The sequence below is a fragment of the Coregonus clupeaformis genome, unplaced genomic scaffold (genome assembly GCF_020615455.1).
Source record: "Coregonus clupeaformis isolate EN_2021a unplaced genomic scaffold, ASM2061545v1 scaf0390, whole genome shotgun sequence".
Classification (NCBI taxonomy): domain Eukaryota; kingdom Metazoa; phylum Chordata; class Actinopteri; order Salmoniformes; family Salmonidae; genus Coregonus; species Coregonus clupeaformis.
This window is the reverse complement of record NW_025533845.1, coordinates 115,982-135,000: the sequence shown is the minus strand read 5'-3', so window position 1 is coordinate 135,000 and position 19,019 is coordinate 115,982. Positions and strand designations below refer to the sequence as shown.

Below are 19,019 nucleotides of genomic sequence, written 5' to 3'. Positions count from 1 at the left end.
AGGAGGAGTTAGTTAGTTTATGAGTTAGTTAGATTACAAGGAGTTACTTAGTTTAGGAGTTAGTTGTGTTAGGAGGAGTTAGTTAGTTTAGGAGTTAGTTAGGTTAGGAGGATTTAGTTAGTTTAGGAGTTAGTTGCAAGACTGTTTGGGTTTCTACTTGTTACTAAACTGGCTGGCTTCCATAGCTGTCAGCTATTATTGGAAAAGAGTGAGAATTTATATTGCTGATGTTTGTTGGTATGTGTGTATGTGTGTGTAGTGGCGTGTTGTGGTGGTAGTGGTAGTGTGTGTCAGAGGAGGTTGGTGGGAGGAGCTATAGGAGGACAGGCTCATTGTAATGGCTGGAATGGAATCAATGGAACAAAGTCAAACATGTGGTTTCCGTATGTGTTTGAAACTGTTCCGTTTATTCCATTCCAGCCATTACAAAGAGCCTGTCCTCCCATAACTCCTCCCACCAGCCTCCTCTGTTGTGCTTAAGGCAGAACTTATACACTCATGGTTTTACTCAAGTTGATGTTGTTCAGTCACTGCTGCTGGAACTGGACAGTTGTTCTGTGTGTGTGTGTGTGTGTGTGTGTGTGTGTGTGTGTGTGTGTGTGTGTGTGTGTGTGTGTGTGTGTGTGTGTGTGTGTGTGCGTGTGTGCGTGCGTGCGTAAGTGCGTGCGTGCGTGCGTGCGTGTGTGTGTGCTGGGTCTGTATAACAGACTGTATAATATACTAATCAATCACAGATCTTTATTGTTCATCAATAAAACATCGAACAACAGGATAGAGGAAACCAGAAACAACACAGAGACAAGATGTACAACTAAATCAAATAAAAAATATATATTTTTAAGTTCATTTACATAAAACACATCTGTAGGGCATAAATAAGAAAGAGAGTAGAGAGAACAGAAAGAGAGAGAGTAGAGAGAACAGAAAGAGAGAGTAGAGAGAACAGAAAGAGAGAGAGTAGAGAGAACAGAACGAGAGAGAGAGAGAGAACAGAAAGAGAGAGAGTAGAGAGAACAGAAAGAGAGAGAGTAGAGAGAACAGAAAGAGAGAGAGTAGAGAGAACAGAAAGAGAGAGAGTAGAGTGAACAGAAAGAGAGAGAGTAGAGAGAACAGAAAGAGAGAGAGCGTAGAGAGAACAGAAAGAGAGAGAGTAGAGAGAACAGAAAGAGAGAGAGTAGAGAGAACAGAAAGAGAGAGAGTAGAGAGAACAGAAAGAGAGAGAGTAGAGAGAACAGAAAGAGGTAGAGAGAACAGAAAGAGAGAGTAGAGAGAACAGAAAGAGAGAGTAGAGAGAACAGAAAGAGAGAGAGTATAGAGAACAGAAAGAGAGAGAGAGAACAGAAAGAGAGAGAGTAGAGAGAACAGAAAGAGAGAGAGTAGAGAGAACAGAAATAGAGAGAGTAGAGAGAACAGAAAGAGAGAGAGTAGAGAGAACAGAAAGAGAGAGAGTAGAGAGAACAGAAAGAGAGAGAGTAGAGAGAACAGAAAGAGAGAGAGAGAACAGAAAGAGAGAGAGAGAAACAGAAAGAGAGAGAGATAGAGAGAACAGAAAGAGAGAGAGTAGAGAGAACAGAAAGAGAGAGAGTAGAGAGAACATTAAGAGATCGAGTAGAGAGAACAGAGAGAGAGAGAGTAGAGAGAACAGAAAGAGAGAGAGTAGAGAGAACAGAAAGAGAGAGAGAGTAGAGAGAACAGAAAGAGATAGAGTAGAGAGAACAGAAAGAGAGAGAGAGAACAGAAAGAGAGAGAGTAGAGAGAACAGAAAGAGAGAGAGTAGAGAGAACAGAAAGAGAGAGTAGAGAGAACAGAAAGAGAGAGAGAGAACAGAAAGAGAGAGAGAGAACAGAAAGAGAGAGAGTAGAGAGAACAGAAAGAGAGAGAGTAGAGAGAACAGAGAGAGAGAGAGTAGAGAGAACAGAAAGAGATAGAGAGTAGAGAGAACAGAAAGAGAGAGAGTAGAGAGAACAGAAAGAGAGAGAGTAGAGAGAAACAGAAAGAGAAAGAGAGAACAGAAAGAGAGAGAGTAGAGAGAACAGAGAGAGAGAGTAGAGAGAACAGAAAGAGAGAGTAGAGAGAACAGAAAGAGAGAGAGTAGAGAGAACAGAAAGAGAGAGATTAGAGAGAACAGAAAGAGAGAGTAGAGAGAACAGAAAGAGAGAGAGTAGAGAGAACAGAAAGAGAGAGAGTAGAGAGAACAGAAAGAGAGAGAGTAGAGAGAACAGAAAGAGAGAGAGAGTAGAGAGAACAGAAAGCGAGAGAGTAGAGAGAACAGAAAGAGAGAGAGTAGAGAGAACAGAAAGAGAGAGAGTAGAGAGAACAGAAAGAGAGAGAGTAGAGAGAACAGAAAGAGAGAGAGTAGAGGGAACAGAAAGAGAGAGTAGAGAGAACAGAAAAGAGAGAGAGTAGAGAGAACAGAAAGAGAGAGTAGAGAGAACAGAAAGAGAGAGAGAGAACATAAAGAGAGAGAGTAGAGAGAACAGAGAGAGAGAGAGTAGAGAGAACAGAAAGAGAGAGAGAGTAGAGAGAACAGAAAGAGAGAGAGTAGAGAGAACAGAAAAAGAGAGAGTAGAGAGAACAGAAAGAGAGAGAGAGAACAGAAAGAGAGAGAGTAGAGAGAACAGAAAGAGAGAGAGTAGAGAGAACAGAGAGAGAGAGTAGAGAGAACAGAAAGAGAGAGAGGAGAACAGAAAGAGAGAGAGTAGAGAGAACAGAGAGAGAGAGTAGAGAGAACAGAAAGAGAGAGAGAGAGAACAGAAAGAGAGAGAGTAGAGAGAACAGAAAGAGAGAGAGTAGAGAGAACAGAAAGAGAGAGAGTAGAGAGAACAGAAAGAGAGAGAGTAGAGAGAACAGAAAGAGAGAGAGTAGAGAGAACAGAAAGAGAGAGAGTAGAGAGAACAGAAAGAGAGAGAGTAGAGAGAACAGAAAGAGAGAGAGTAGAGAGAACAGAAAGAGAGAGAGTAGAGAGAACAGAAAGAGGTAGAGAGAACAGAAAGAGAGAGAGTAGAGAGAACAGAGAGAGAGAGTAGAGAGAACAGAAAGAGAGAGTAGAGAGAACAGAAAGAGAGAGAGTAGAGAGAACAGAAAGAGAGAGATTAGAGAGAACAGAAAGAGAGAGAGGAGAGAACAGAAAGAGAGAGAGTAGAGAGAACAGAAAGAGAGAGAGTAGAGAGAACAGAAAGAGAGAGAGTAGAGAGAACAGAAAGAGAGAGAGAAGAGAGAACAGAAAGAGAGAGAGAGTAGAGAGAACAGAAAGAGAGAGAGTAGAGAGAACAGAAAGAGAGAGAGTAGAGAGAACAGAAAGAGAGAGAGTAGAGAGAACAGAAAGAGAGAGAGTAGAGAGAACAGAAAGAGAGAGAGAACAGAAAGAGAGAGAGTAGAGAGAACAGAAAGAGAGAGTAGAGAGAACAGAAAGAGAGAGAGAGAACATAAAGAGAGAGAGTAGAGAGAACAGAGAGAGAGAGAGTAGAGAGAACAGAAAGAGAGAGAGAGTAGAGAGAACAGAAAGAGAGAGAGTAGAGAGAACAGAAAGAGAGAGAGTAGAGAGAACAGAAAGAGAGAGAGAGAACAGAAAGAGAAAGAGAGAACAGAAAGAGAGAGAGTAGAGAGAACAGAGAGAGAGAGTAGAGAGAACAGAAAGAAAGAGAACAGAAAGAGAGAGAGTAGAGAGAACAGAGAGAGAGAGTAAGAGAACAGAAAGAGAGAGTAGAGAGAACAGAAAGAGAGAGAGTAGAGAGAACAGAAAGAGAGAGAGTATAGAGAACAGAAAGAGAGAGAGAAAACAGAAAGAGAGAGAGTAGAGAGAACAGAAAGAGAGAGAGTAGAGAGAACAGAAATAGAGAGAGTAGAGAGAACAGAAAGAGAGAGAGTAGAGAGAACAGAAAGAGAGAGAGTAGAGAGAACAGAAAGAGAGAGAGTAGAGAGAACAGAAAGAGAGAGAGAGAACAGAAAGAGAGAGAGAGAACAGAAAGAGAGAGAGTAGAGAGAACGAAAGGAGATAGAGAGAACAGAGAGAAAGAGAGAGAATGAGTAGAGAGAACAGAAAGAGAGAGAGCGTAGAGAGAACAGAAAGAGAGAGAGTAGAGAGAACAGAAAGAGAGAGAGTAGAGAGAACAGAAAGAGAGAGAGTAGAGAGAACAGAAAGAGAGAGAGTAGAGAGAACAGAAAGAGGTAGAGAGAACAGAAAGAGAGAGTAGAGAGAACAGAAAGAGAGAGTAGAGAGAACAGAAAGAGAGAGAGTATAGAGAACAGAAAGAGAGAGAGAGAACAGAAAGAGAGAGAGTAGAGAGAACAGAAAGAGAGAGAGTAGAGAGAACAGAAATAGAGAGAGTAGAGAGAACAGAAAGAGAGAGAGTAGAGAGAACAGAAAGAGAGAGAGTAGAGAGAACAGAAAGAGAGAGAGTAGAGAGAACAGAAAGAGAGAGAGAGAACAGAAAGAGAGAGAGTAGAGAGAACAGAAAGAGAGAGAGTAGAGAGAACAGAAAGAGAGAGAGTAGAGAGAACATTAAGAGATCGAGTAGAGAGAACAGAGAGAGAGAGAGTAGAGAGAACAGAAAGAGAGAGAGTAGAGAGAACAGAAAGAGAGAGAGAGTAGAGAGAACAGAAAGAGATAGAGTAGAGAGAACAGAAAGAGAGAGAGAGAACAGAAAGAGAGAGAGTAGAGAGAACAGAAAGAGAGAGAGTAGAGAGAAACAGAAAGAGAGAGTAGAGAGAACAGAAAGAGAGAGAGAGAACAGAAAGAGAGAGAGAGAACAGAAAGAGAGAGAGTAGAGAGAACAGAAAGAGAGAGAGTAGAGAGAACAGAGAGAGAGAGAGAGAGAACAGAAAGAGATAGAGAGTAGAGAGAACAGAAAGAGAGAGAGTAGAGAGAACAGAAAGAGAGAGAGTAGAGAGAACAGAAAGAGAAAGAGAGAACAGAAAGAGAGAGAGTAGAGAGAACAGAGAGAGAGAGTAGAGAGAACAGAAAGAGAGAGTAGAGAGAACAGAAAGAGAGAGAGTAGAGAGAACAGAAAGAGAGAGATTAGAGAGAACAGAAAGAGAGAGTAGAGAGAACAGAAAGAGAGAGAGTAGAGAGAACAGAAAGAGAGAGAGTAGAGAGAACAGAAAGAGAGAGAGTAGAGAGAACAGAAAGAGAGAGAGTAGAGAGAACAGAAAGAGAGAGAGTAGAGAGAACAGAAAGAGAGAGAGAGTAGAGAGAACAGAAAGCAGAGAGTAGAGAGAACAGAAAGAGAGAGAGTAGAGAGAACAGAAAGAGAGAGAGTAGAGAGAACAGAAAGAGAGAGAGTAGAGAGAACAGAAAGAGAGAGAGTAGAGGGAACAGAAAGAGAGAGTAGAGAGAACAGAAAGAGAGAGAGTAGAGAGAACAGAAAGAGAGAGTAGAGAGAACAGAAAGAGAGAGAGAGAACATAAAGAGAGAGAGTAGAGAGAACAGAGAGAGAGAGAGTAGAGAGAACAGAAAGAGAGAGAGAGTAGAGAGAACAGAAAGAGAGAGAGTAGAGAGAACAGAAAAAGAGAGAGTAGAGAGAACAGAAAGAGAGAGAGAGAACAGAAAGAGAGAGAGTAGAGAGAACAGAAAGAGAGAGAGTAGAGAGAACAGAGAGAGAGAGTAGAGAGAACAGAAAGAGAGAGAGAGAACAGAAAGAGAGAGAGTAGAGAGAACAGAGAGAGAGAGTAGAGAGAACAGAAAGAGAGAGTAGAGAGAACAGAAAGAGAGAGAGAGTAGAGAGAACAGAAAGAGAGAGAGTAGAGAGAACAGAAAGAGAGAGAGTAGAGAGAACAGAAAGAGAGAGAGTAGAGAGAACAGAAAGAGAGAGAGTAGAGAGAACAGAAAGAGAGAGAGTAGAGAGAACAGAAAGAGAGAGAGTAGAGAGAACAGAAAGAGAGAGAGTAGAGAGAACAGAAAGAGAGAGAGTAGAGAGAACAGAAAGAGAGAGAGTAGAGAGAACAGAAAGAGAAAGAGAGAACAGAAAGAGAGAGAGTAGAGAGAACAGAGAGAGAGAGTAGAGAGAACAGAAAGAGAGAGTAGAGAGAACAGAAAGAGAGAGAGTAGAGAGAACAGAAAGAGAGAGATTAGAGAGAACAGAAAGAGAGAGAGTAGAGAGAACAGAAAGAGAGAGAGTAGAGAGAACAGAAAGAGAGAGAGTAGAGAGAACAGAAAGAGAGAGAGTAGAGAGAACAGAAAGAGAGAGAGTAGAGAGAACAGAAAGAGAGAGAGAGTAGAGAGAACAGAAAGCTAGAGAGTAGAGAGAAACAGAAAGAGAGAGAGTAGAGAGAACAGAAAGAGAGAGAGTAGAGAGAACAGAAAGAGAGAGAGTAGAGAGAACAGAAAGAGAGAGAGTAGAGGAACAGAAAGAGAGAGTAGAGAGAACAGAAAGAGAGAGAGTAGAGAGAACAGAAAGAGAGAGTAGAGAGAACAGAAAGAGAGAGAGAGAACATAAAGAGAGAGAGTAGAGAGAACAGAGAGAGAGAGAGGTAGAGAGAACAGAAAGAGAGAGAGAGTAGAGAGAACAGAAAGAGAGAGAGTAGAGAGAACAGAAAGAGAGAGAGTAGAGAGAACAGAAAGAGAGAGAGAGAACAGAAAGAGAGAGAGTAGAGAGAACAGAAAGAGAGAGAGTAGAGAGAACAGAGAGAGAGAGTAGAGAGAACAGAAAGAAAGAGAGAGAACAGAAAGAGAGAGAGTAGAGAGAACAGAGAGAGAGAGTAGAGAGAACAGAAAGAGAGAGTAGAGAGAACAGAAAGAGAGAGAGTAGAGAGAACAGAAAGAGAGAGAGTATAGAGAACAGAAAGAGAGAGAGAGAACAGAAAGAGAGAGAGTAGAGAGAACAGAAAGAGAGAGAGTAGAGAGAACAGAAATAGAGAGAGTAGAGAGAACAGAAAGAGAGAGAGTAGAGAGAACAGAAAGAGAGAGAGTAGAGAGAACAGAAAGAGAGAGAGTAGAGAGAACAGAAAGAGAGAGAGAGAACAGAAAGAGAGAGAGAGAACAGAAAGAGAGAGAGTAGAGAGAACAGAAAGAGAGAGAGTAGAGAGAACAGAAAGAGAGAGAGATAGAGAGAACATTAAGAGATCGAGTAGAGAGAACAGAGAGAGAGAGAGTAGAGAGAACAGAAAGAGAGAGAGTAGAGAGAACAGAAAGAGAGAGAGAGTAGAGAGAACAGAAAGAGATAGAGTAGAGAGAACAGAAAGAGAGAGAGTAGAGAGAACAGAAAGAGAGAGAGTAGAGAGAACAGAAAGAGAGAGTAGAGAGAACAGAAAGAGAGAGAGAGAACAGAAAGAGAGAGAGAGAACAGAAAGAGAGAGAGTAGAGAGAACAGAAAGAGAGAGAGTAGAGAGAACAGAGAGAGAGAGAGTAGAGAGAACAGAAAGAGATAGAGAGTAGAGAGAACAGAAAGAGAGAGAGAAGAGAGAAAGAAAGAGAGAGAGTAGAGAGAACAGAAAGAGAAAGAGAGAACAGAAAGAGAGAGAGTAGAGAGAACAGAGAGAGAGAGAGTAGAGAGAACAGAAAGAGAGAGTAGAGAGAACAGAAAGAGAGAGAGTAGAGAGAACAGAAAGAGAGAGATTAGAGAGAACAGAAAGAGAGAGTAGAGAGAACAGAAAGAGAGAGAGAGTAGAGAGAACAGAAAGAGAGAGAGTAGAGAGAACAGAAAGAGAGAGAGTAGAGAGAACAGAAAGAGAGAGAGTAGAGAGAACAGAAAGAGAGAGAGTAGAGAGAACAGAAAGAGAGAGAGAGTAGAGAGAACAGAAAGCGAGAGAGTAGAGAGAACAGAAAGAGAGAGAGTAGAGAGAACAGAAAGAGAGAGAGTAGAGAGAACAGAAAGAGAGAGAGTAGAGAGAACAGAAAGAGAGAGAGTAGAGGGAACAGAAAGAGAGAGTAGAGAGAACAGAAAGAGAGAGAGTAGAGAGAACAGAAAGAGAGAGTAGAGAGAACAGAAAGAGAGAGAGAGAACATAAAGAGAGAGAGTAGAGAGAACAGAGAGAGAGAGAGTAGAGAGAACAGAAAGAGAGAGAGAGCAGAGAGAACAGAAAGAGAGAGAGTAGAGAGAACAGAAAAAGAGAGAGTAGAGAGAACAGAAAGAGAGAGAGAGAACAGAAAGAGAGAGAGTAGAGAGAACAGAAAGAGAGATAGTAGAGAGAACAGAGAGAGAGAGTAGAGAGAACAGAAAGAGAGAGAGAGAACAGAAAGAGAGAGAGTAGAGAGAACAGAGAGAGAGAGTAGAGAGAACAGAAAGAGAGAGTAGAGAGAACAGAAAGAGAGAGAGTAGAGAGAACAGAAAGAGAGAGAGTAGAGAGAACAGAAAGAGAGAGAGTAAGAGAACAGAAAGAGAGAGAGTAGAGAGAACAGAAAGAGAGAGAGTAGAGAGAACAGAAAGAGAGAGAGTAGAGAGAACAGAAAGAGAGAGAGTAGAGAGAACAGAAAGAGAGAGAGTAGAGAGAACAGAAAGAGAGAGAGTAGAGAGAACAGAAAGAGAGAGAGTAGAGAGAACAGAAAGAGAAAGAGAGAACAGAAAGAGAGAGAGTAGAGAGAACAGAGAGAGAGAGTAGAGAGAACAGAAAGAGAGAGTAGAGAGAACAGAAAGAGAGAGAGTAGAGAGAACAGAAAGAGAGAGAGTAGAGAGAACAGAAAGAGAGAGAGTAGAGGGAACAGAAAGAGAGAATAGAGAGAACAGAAAGAGAGAGAGTAGAGAGAACAGAAAGAGAGAGTAGAGAGAACAGAAAGAGAGAGAGAGAACATAAAGAGAGAGAGTAGAGAGAACAGAGAGAGAGAGAGTAGAGAGAACAGAAAGAGAGAGAGAGTAGAGAGAACAGAAAGAGAGAGAGTAGAGAGAACAGAAAGAGAGAGAGTAGAGAGAACAGAAAGAGAGAGAGAGAACAGAAAGAGAGAGAGTAGAGAGAACAGAAAGAGAGAGAGTAGAGAGAACAGAGAGAGAGAGTAGAGAGAACAGAAAGAAAGAGAGAGAACAGAAAGAGAGAGAGTAGAGAGAACAGAGAGAGAGAGTAGAGAGAACAGAAAGAGAGAGTAGAGAGAACAGAAAGAGAGAGAGTAGAGAGAACAGAAAGAGAGAGAGTATAGAGAACAGAAAGAGAGAGAGAGAACAGAAAGAGAGAGAGTAGAGAGAACAGAAAGAGAGAGAGTAGAGAGAACAGAAATAGAGAGAGTGGAGAGAACAGAAAGAGAGAGAGTAGAGAGAACAGAAAGAGAGAGAGTAGAGAGAACAGAAAGAGAGAGAGTAGAGAGAACAGAAAGAGAGAGAGAGAACAGAAAGAGAGAGAGAGAACAGAAAGAGAGAGAGTAGAGAGAACAGAAAGAGAGAGAGTAGAGAGAACAGAAAGAGAGAGAGTAGAGAGAACATTAAGAGATCGAGTAGAGAGAACAGAGAGAGAGAGAGTAGAGAGAACAGAAAGAGAGAGAGTAGAGAGAACAGAAAGAGAGAGAGAGTAGAGAGAACAGAAAGAGATAGAGTAGAGAGAACAGAAAGAGAGAGAGTAGAGAGAACAGAAAGAGAGAGAGTAGAGAGAACAGAAAGAGAGAGTAGAGAGAACAGAAAGAGAGAGAGAGAACAGAAAGAGAGAGAGAGAACAGAAAGAGAGAGAGTAGAGAGAACAGAAAGAGAGAGAGTAGAGAGAACAGAGAGAGAGAGAGTAGAGAGAACAGAAAGAGATAGAGAGTAGAGAGAACAGAAAGAGAGAGAGAAGAGAGAACAGAAAGAGAGAGAGTAGAGAGAACAGAAAGAGAAAGAGAGAACAGAAAGAGAGAGAGTAGAGAGAACAGAGAGAGAGAGTAGAGAGAACAGAAAGAGAGAGTAGAGAGAACAGAAAGAGAGAGAGTAGAGAGAACAGAAAGAGAGAGATTAGAGAGAACAGAAAGAGAGAGTAGAGAGAACAGAAAGAGAGAGAGTAGAGAGAACAGAAAGAGAGAGAGTAGAGAGAACAGAAAGAGAGAGAGTAGAGAGAACAGAAAGAGAGAGAGTAGAGAGAACAGAAAGAGAGAGAGTAGAGAGAACAGAAAGAGAGAGAGAGTAGAGAGAACAGAAAGCGAGAGAGTAGAGAGAACAGAAAGAGAGAGAGTAGAGAGAACAGAAAGAGAGAGAGAGTAGAGAGAACAGAAAGAGAGAGAGTAGAGAGAACAGAAAGAGAGAGAGTAGAGGGAACAGAAAGAGAGAGTAGAGAGAACAGAAAGAGAGAGAGTAGAGAGAACAGAAAGAGAGAGTAGAGAGAACAGAAAGAGAGAGAGAGAACATAAAGAGAGAGAGTAGAGAGAACAGAGAGAGAGAGAGTAGAGAGAACAGAAAGAGAGAGAGAGCAGAGAGAACAGAAAGAGAGAGAGAGTAGAGAGAACAGAAAAGAGAGAGAGTAGAGAGAACAGAAAGAGAGAGAGAGAAACAGAAAGAGAGAGAGTAGAGAGAACAGAAAGAGAGATAGTAGAGAGAACAGAGAGAGAGAGTAGAGAGAACAGAAAGAGAGAGAGAGAACAGAAAGAGAGAGAGTAGAGAGAACAGAGAGAGAGAGTAGAGAGAACAGAAAGAGAGAGAGTAGAGAGAACAGAAAGAGAGAGAGTAGAGAGAACAGAAAGAGAGAGAGTAGAGAGAACAGAAAGAGAGAGAGTAGAGAGAACAGAAAGAGAGAGAGTAGAGAGAACAGAAAGAGAGAGAGTAGAGAGAACAGAAAGAGAGAGAGTAGAGAGAACAGAAAGAGAGAGAGTAGAGAGAACAGAAAGAGAGAGAGTAGAGAGAACAGAAAGAGAGAGAGTAGAGAGAACAGAAAGAGAAAGAGAGAACAGAAAGAGAGAGAGTAGAGAGAACAGAGAGAGAGAGTAGAGAGAACAGAAAGAGAGAGTAGAGAGAACAGAAAGAGAGAGAGTAGAGAGAACAGAAAGAGAGAGATTAGAGAGAACAGAAAGAGAGAGTAGAGAGAACAGAAAGAGAGAGAGTAGAGAGAACAGAAAGAGAGAGAGTAGAGAGAACAGAAAGAGAGAGAGTAGAGAGAACAGAAAGAGAGAGAGTAGAGAGAACAGAAAGAGAGAGAGAGTAGAGAGAACAGAAAGCCGAGAGAGTAGAGAGAACAGAAAGAGAGAGAGTAGAGAGAACAGAAAGAGAGAGAGTAGAGAGAACAGAAAGAGAGAGAGTAGAGAGAACAGAAAGAGAGAGAGTAGAGGGAACAGAAAGAGAGAGTAGAGAGAACAGAAAGAGAGAGAGTAGAGAGAACAGAAAGAGAGAGTAGAGAGAACAGAAAGAGAGAGAGAGAACATAAAGAGAGAGAGTAGAGAGAACAGAGAGAGAGAGAGTAGAGAGAACAGAAAGAGAGAGAGAGTAGAGAGAACAGAAAGAGAGAGAGTAGAGAGAACAGAAAGAGAGAGAGTAGAGAGAACAGAAAGAGAGAGAGAGAACAGAAAGAGAGAGAGTAGAGAGAACAGAAAGAGAGAGAGTAGAGAGAACAGAGAGAGAGAGTAGAGAGAACAGAAAGAGAGAGAGAGAGAACAGAAAGAGAGAGAGAGAACAGAGAGAGAGAGAGAGAGTAGAGAGAACAGAAAGAGAGAGAGTAGAGAGAACAGAAAGAGAGAGAGTAGAGAGAACAGAAAGAGAGAGAGTAGAGGGAACAGAAAGAGAGAGTAGAGAGAACAGAAAGAGAGAGAGTAGAGAGAACAGAAAGAGAGAGAGTAGAGAGAACAGAAAGAGAGAGAGTAGAGAGAACAGAAAGAGAGAGAGTAGAGAGAACAGAAAGAGAGAGAGTAGAGAGAACAGAAAGAGAGAGTAGAGAGAACAGAAAGAGAGAGAGAGAGAGAGAAAGAGAGAGAGAGAACAGAAAGAGAGAGAGTAGAGAGAACAGAAAGAGAGAGAGTAGAGAGAACAGAAAGAGAGAGAGTAGAGAGAACAGAGAGAGAGAGAGTAGAGAGAACAGAAAGAGAGAGAGTAGAGAGAACAGAAAGAGAGAGAGTAGAGAGAACAGAAAGAGAGAGAGTAGAGAGAACAGAAAGAGAGAGAGTAGAGAGAACAGAAAGAGAGAGAGTAGAGAGAACAGAAAGAGGTAGAGAGAACAGAAAGAGAGAGTAGAGAGAACAGAAAGAGAGAGTAGAGAGAACAGAAAGAGATAGAGTATAGAGAACAGAAAGAGAGAGAGAGAACAGAAAGAGAGAGAGTAGAGAGAACAGAAAGAGAGAGAGTAGAGAGAACAGAAATAGAGAGAGTAGAGAGAACAGAAAGAGAGAGAGTAGAGAGTACAGAAAGAGAGAGAGTAGAGAGAACAGAAAGAGAGAGAGTAGAGAGAACAGAAAGAGAGAGAGAGAACAGAAAGAGAGAGAGAGAACAGAAAGAGAGAGAGTAGAGAGAACAGAGAGAGAGTAGAGAGAACATTAAGAGATAGAGTAGAGAGAACAGAGAGAGAGTAGAGAGAACAGAGAGAGAGAGTAGAGAGAACAGAAAGAGAGAGAGAGTAGAGAGAACAGAAAGAGAGAGAGTAGAGAGAACATTAAGAGATCGAGTAGAGAGAACAGAGAGAGAGAGAGTAGAGAGAACAGAAAGAGAGAGAGTAGAGAGAACAGAAAGAGAGAGAGAGTAGAGAGAACAGAAAGAGAGAGAGTAGAGAGAACAGAAAGAGAGAGAGAGAACAGAAAGAGAGAGAGTAGAGAGAACAGAAAGAGAGAGAGTAGAGAGAACAGAAAGAGAGAGAGAGAACAGAAAGAGAGAGAGAGAACAGAAAGAGAGAGAGTAGAGAGAACAGAAAGAGAGAGAGTAGAGAGAACAGAGAGAGAGAGAGTAGAGAGAACAGAAAGAGATAGAGAGTAGAGAGAACAGAAAGAGAGAGAGTAGAGAGAACAGAAAGAGAGAGAGTAGAGAGAACAGAAAGACAAAGAGAGAACAGAAAGAGAGAGAGTAGAGAGAACAGAGAGAGAGAGTAGAGAGAACAGAAAGTGAGAGTAGAGAGAACAGAAAGAGAGAGAGTAGAGAGAACAGAAAGAGAGAGATTAGAGAGAACAGAAAGAGAGAGTAGAGAGAACAGAAAGAGAGAGAGTAGAGAGAACAGGAAGAGAGAGAGTAGAGAGAACAGAAAGAGAGAGAGTAGAGAGAACAGAAAGAGAGAGAGTAGAGAGAACAGAAAGAGAGAGAGAGTAGAGAGAACAGAAAGCGAGAGAGTAGAGAGAACAGAAAGAGAGAGAGTAGAGAGAACAGAAAGAGAGAGAGTAGAGAGAACAGAAAGAGAGAGAGTAGAGAGAACAGAAAGAGAGAGAGTAGAGGGAACAGAAAGAGAGAGTAGAGAGAACAGAAAGAGAGAGAGTAGAGAGAACAGAAAGAGAGAGTAGAGAGAACAGAAAGAGAGAGAGAGAACATAAAGAGAGAGAGTAGAGAGAACAGAGAGAGAGAGAGTAGAGAGAACAGAAAGAGAGAGAGAGTAGAGAGAACAGAAAGAGAGAGAGTAGAGAGAACAGAAAAAGAGAGAGTAGAGAGAACAGAAAGAGAGAGAGAGAACAGAAAGAGAGAGAGTAGAGAGAACAGAAAGAGAGAGAGTAGAGAGAACAGAGAGAGAGAGTAGAGAGAAAAAAGAAAGAGAACAGAAAGAGAGAGAGAGAGAACAGAAGAGAGAGAGTAGAGAGAACAGAAAGAGAGAGTAGAGAGAACAGAAAGAGAGAGAGTAGAGAGAACAGAAAGCAGAGAGTAGAGAGAACAGAAAGAGAGAGAGTAGAGAGAACAGAAAGAGAGAGAGTAGAGAGAACAGAAAGAGAGAGAGTAGAGAGAACAGAAAGAGAAAGAGAGAACAGAAAGAGAGAGAGTAGAGAGAACAGAGAGAGAGAGTAGAGAGAACAGAAAGAGAGAGTAGAGAGAACAGAAAGAGAGAGAGTAGAGAGAACAGAAAGAGAGAGAGTAGAGAGAACAGAAAGAGAGAGTAGAGAGAACAGAAAGAGAGAGAGTAGAGAGAACAGAAAGAGAGAGAGTAGAGAGAACAGAAAGAGAGAGAGTAGAGAGAACAGAAAGAGAGAGAGTAGAGAGAACAGAAAGAGAGAGAGTGTAGAGAGAACAGAAAGCGAGAGAGTAGAGAGAACAGAAAGAGAGAGAGTAGAGAGAACAGAAAGAGAGAGAGAGTAGAGAGAACAGAAAGAGAGAGAGTAGAGAGAACAGAAAGAGAGAGAGTAGAGGGAACAGAAAGAGAGAGTAGAGAGAACAGAAAGAGAGAGAGTAGAGAGAACAGAAAGAGAGAGTAGAGAGAACAGAAAGAGAGAGAGAGAACATAAAGAGAGAGAGTAGAGAGAACAGAGAGAGAGAGAGTAGAGAGAACAGAAAGAGAGAGAGAGTAGAGAGAACAGAAAGAGAGAGAGTAGAGAGAACAGAAAGAGAGAGAGTAGAGAGAACAGAAAGAGAGAGAGAGAACAGAAAGAGAGAGAGTAGAGAGAACAGAAAGAGAGAGAGTAGAGAGAACAGAGAGAGAGAGTAGAGAGAACAGAAAGAGAGAGAGAGAACAGAAAGAGAGAGAGTAGAGAGAACAGAGAGAGAGAGTAGAGAGAACAGAAAGAGAGAGTAGAGAGAACAGAAAGAGAGAGAGTAGAGAGAACAGAAAGAGAGAGAGTAGAGAGAACAGAAAGAGAGAGAGTAGAGAGAACAGAAAGAGAGAGAGTAGAGAGAACAGAAAGAGAGAGAGTAGAGAGAACAGAAAGCGAGAGAGTAGAGAGAACAGAAAGAGAGAGAGTAGAGAGAACAGAAAGAGAGAGAGTAGAGAGAACAGAAAGAGAGAGAGTAGAGAGAACAGAAAGAGAGAGAGATAGAGGAACAGAAAGAGAGAGTAGAGAGAACAGAAAGAGAGAGAGTAGAGAGAACAGAAAGAGAGAGTAGAGAGAACAGAAAGAGAGAGAGAGAACATAAAGAGAGAGAGTAGAGAGAACAGAAAGAGAGAGAGTAGAGAGAACAGAAAGAGAGAGAGTAGAGAGAACAGAAAGAGAGAGAGTAGAGAGAACAGAGAGCGAGAGTAGAGAGAACAGAAAGAGAGAGAGTAGAGAGAACAGAAAGAGAGAGAGTAGAGAGAACAGAAAGAGAGAGAGTAGAGAGAACAGAAAGAGAGAGAGTAGAGAGAACAGAAAGAGAGAGAGTAGAGAGAACAGAAAGAGGTAGAGAGAACAGAAAGAGAGAGTAGAGAGAACAGAAAGAGAGAGTAGAGAGAACAGAAAGAGAGAGAGTATAGAGAACAGAAAGAGAGAGAGAGAACAGAAAGAGAGAGAGTAGAGAGAACAGAAAGAGAGAGAGTAGAGAGAACAGAAATAGAGAGAGTAGAGAGAACAGAAAGAGAGAGAGTAGAGAGAACAGAAAGAGAGAGAGTAGAGAGAACAGAAAGAGAGCGAGTAGAGAGAACAGAAAGAGAGAGAGAGAACAGAAAGAGAGAGAGAGAACAGAAAGAGAGAGAGTAGAGAGAACAGAGAGAGAGTAGAGAGAACATTAAGAGATAGAGTAGAGAGAACAGAGAGAGAGTAGAGAGAACAGAGAGAGAGAGTAGAGAGAACAGAAAGAGAGAGAGAGTAGAGAGAACAGAAAGAGAGAGAGTAGAGAGAACATTAAGAGATCGAGTAGAGAGAACAGAGAGAGAGAGAGTAGAGAGAACAGAAAGAGAGAGAGTAGAGAGAACAGAAAGAGAGAGAGAGTAGAGAGAACAGAAAGAGAGAGAGTAGAGAGAACAGAAAGAGAGAGAGAGAACAGAAAGAGAGAGAGTAGAGAGAACAGAAAGAGAGAGAGTAGAGAGAACAGAAAGAGAGAGTAGAGAGAACAGAAAGAGAGAGAGAGAACAGAAAGAGAGAGAGAGAACAGAAAGAGAGAGAGTAGAGAGAACAGAAAGAGAGAGAGTAGAGAGAACAGAGAGAGAGAGAGTAGAGAGAACAGAAAGAGATAGAGAGTAGAGAGAACAGAAAGAGAGAGAGTAGAGAGAACAGAAAGAGAGAGAGTAGAGAGAACAGAAAGAGAAAGAGAGAACAGAAAGAGAGAGAGTAGAGAGAACAGAGAGAGAGAGTAGAGAGAACAGAAAGAGAGAGAGAGAGAACAGAAAGAGAGAGAGTAGAGAGAACAGAAAGAGAGAGATTAGAGAGAACAGAAAGAGAGAGTAGAGAGAACAGAAAGAGAGAGAGTAGAGAGAACAGAAAGAGAGAGAGTAGAGAGAACAGAAAGAGAGAGAGTAGAGAGAACAGAAAGAGAGAGAGTAGAGAGAACAGAAAGAGAGAGAGAGTAGAGAGAACAGAAAGCGAGAGAGTAGAGAGAACAGAAAGAGAGAGAGTAGAGAGAACAGAAAGAGAGAGAGTAGAGAGAACAGAAAGAGAGAGAGTAGAGAGAACAGAAAGAGAGAGAGTAGAGGGAACAGAAAGAGAGAGTAGAGAGAACAGAAAGAGAGAGAGTAGAGAGAACAGAAAGAGAGAGTAGAGAGAACAGAAAGAGAGAGAGAGAACATAAAGAGAGAGAGTAGAGAGAACAGAGAGAGAGAGAGTAGAGAGAACAGAAAGAGAGAGAGAGTAGAGAGAACAGAAAGAGAGAGAGTAGAGAGAACAGAAAAAGAGAGAGTAGAGAGAACAGAAAGAGAGAGAGAGAACAGAAAGAGAGAGAGTAGAGAGAACAGAAAGAGAGAGAGTAGAGAGAACAGAGAGAGAGAGTAGAGAGAACAGAAAGAGAGAGAGAGAGACAGAAAGAGAGAGAGTAGAGAGAACAGAGAGAGAGAGTAGAGAGAACAGAAAGAGAGAGTAGAGAGAACAGAAAGAGAGAGAGTAGAGAGAACAGAAAGAGAGAGAGTAGAGAGAACAGAAAGAGAGAGAGTAGAGAGAACAGAAAGAGAGAGAGTAGAGAGAACAGAAAGAGAGAGAGTAGAGAGAACAGAAAGCGAGAGAGTAGAAAGAACAGAAAGAGAGAGAGTAGAGAGAACAGAAAGAGAGAGAGTAGAGAGAACAGAAAGAGAGAGAGTAGAGATAACAGAAAGAGAGAGAGTAGAGAGAACAGAAAGAGAAAGAGAGAACAGAAAGAGAGAGAGTAGAGAGAACAGAGAGAGAGAGTAGAGAGAACAGAAAGAGAGAGTAGAGAGAACAGAAAGAGAGAGAGTAGAGAGAACAGAAAGAGAGAGATTAGAGAGAACAGAAAGAGAGAGTAGAGAGAACAGAAAGAGAGAGAGTAGAGAGAACAGAAAGAGAGAGAGTAGAGAGAACAGAAAGAGAGAGAGTAGAGAGAACAGAAAGAGAGAGAGTAGAGAGAACAGAAAGAGAGAGAGTAGAGAGAACAGAAAGAGAGAGAGAGTAGAGAGAACAGAAAGCGAGAGAGTAGAGAGAACAGAAAGAGAGAGAGTAGAGAGAACAGAAAGAGAGAGAGTAGAGAGAACAGAAAGAGAGAGAGTAGAGAGAACAGAAAGAGAGAGAGTAGAGGGAACAGAAAGAGAGAGTAGAGAGAACAGAAAGAGAGAGAGTAGAGAGAACAGAAAGAGAGAGTAGAGAGAACAGAAAGAGAGAGAGAGAACATAAAGAGAGAGAGTAGAGAGAACAGAGAGAGAGAGAGTAGAGAGAACAGAAAGAGAGAGAGAGTAGAGAGAACAGAAAGAGAGAGAGTAGAGAGAACAGAAAGAGAGAGAGAGAGAACAGAAAGAGAGAGAGTAGAGAGAACAGAAAGAGAGAGAGTAGAGAGAACAGAGAGAGAGAGTAGAGAGAACAGAAAGAGAGAGAGAGAACAGAAAGAGAGAGAGTAGAGAGAACAGAGAGAGAGAGTAGAGAGAACAGAAAGAGAGAGTAGAGAGAACAGAAAGAGAGAGAGTAGAGAGAACAGAAAGAGAGAGAGTAGAGAGAACAGAAAGAGAGAGAGTGGAGAGAACAGAAAGAGAGAGAGTAGAGAGAACAGAAAGAGAGAGAGTAGAGAGAACAGAAAGAGAGAGTAGAGAGAACAGAAAGAGAGAGAGTAGAGAGAACAGAAAGAGAGAGAGTAGAGAGAACAGAAAGAGAGAGAGTAGAGAGAACAGAAAGAGAGAGTAGAGAGAACAGAAAGAGAGAGTAGAGAGAACAGAAAGAGAGAGAGTAGAGAGAACAGAAAGAGAGAGAGTAGAGAGAACAGAAAGAGAGAGAGAGAGAACAGAAAGAGAGAGAGTAGAGAGAACAGAAAGAGAGAGAGTAGAGAGAACAGAAAGAGAGAGAGTAGAGAGAACAGAAAGAGAGAGAGAGAGAGAACAGAAAGAGAGAGAGTAGAGAGAACAGAAAGAGAGAGAGTAGAGAGAACAGAAAGAGAGAGAGTAGAGAGAACAGAAAGAGAGAGTAGAGAGAACAGAAAGAGAGAGAGTAGAGAGAACAGAAAGAGAGAGAGTAGAGAGAACAGAAAGAGAGAGAGAGAACAGAAAGAGAGAGAGTAGAGAGAACAGAAAGAGAGAGAGTAGAGAGAACAGAAAGAGAGAGAGTAGAGAGAACAGAAAGAGAGAGAGTAGAGAGAACAGAAAGAGAGAGAGTAGAGAGAACAGAAAGAGAGAGAGTAGAGAGAACAGAAAGAGTAGAGAGAACAGAAAGAGAGAGAGAGAGAACAGAAAGAGAGAGAGTAGAGAGAACATAAAGAGAGAGAGTAGAGAGAACATTAAGAGATATAGAGAGAGAGAGAGAGAGAAAGAGAGAACAGAGAGAGAGTAGAGAGAACAGAAAGAGAGAGAGAGTAGAGAGAACAGAAAGAGAGAGAGAGAACAGAAAGAGAGAGAGTAGAGAGAAAAGAAAGAGAGAGAGTAGAGAGAACAGAAAGAGAGAGTAGAGAGAACAGAAAGAGAGAGAGAAAACAGAAAGAGAGAGAGAGAACAGAAAGAGAGAGAGAGAACAGAGAGAGAGTAGAGAGAACAGAAAGAGAGAGAGTAGAGAGAACAGAGAGAGAGAGAGTAGAGAGAACAGAAAGAGATAGAGAGTAGAGAGAACAGAAAGAGAGAGAGTAGAGAGAACAGAAAGAGAGAGAGTAGAGAGAACAGAAAGAGAGAGAGTAGAGAGAACAGAAAGAGAGAGAGTAGAGGGAACAGAAAGAGAGAGTAGAGAGAACAGAAAGAGAGAGAGTAGAGAGAACAGAAAGAGA

At 41.7% G+C, this 19,019-nt stretch overlaps 1 protein-coding gene across 1 annotated transcript in view; it reads left to right on the top strand.

Moving 5' to 3' along the window:
* The window catches only part of adamtsl7 (ADAMTS-like 7), an 80,171-nt gene that overhangs the window by 544 nt on the left and 60,608 nt on the right, over positions 1 to 19,019 (top strand). The window lies entirely within an intron of this gene.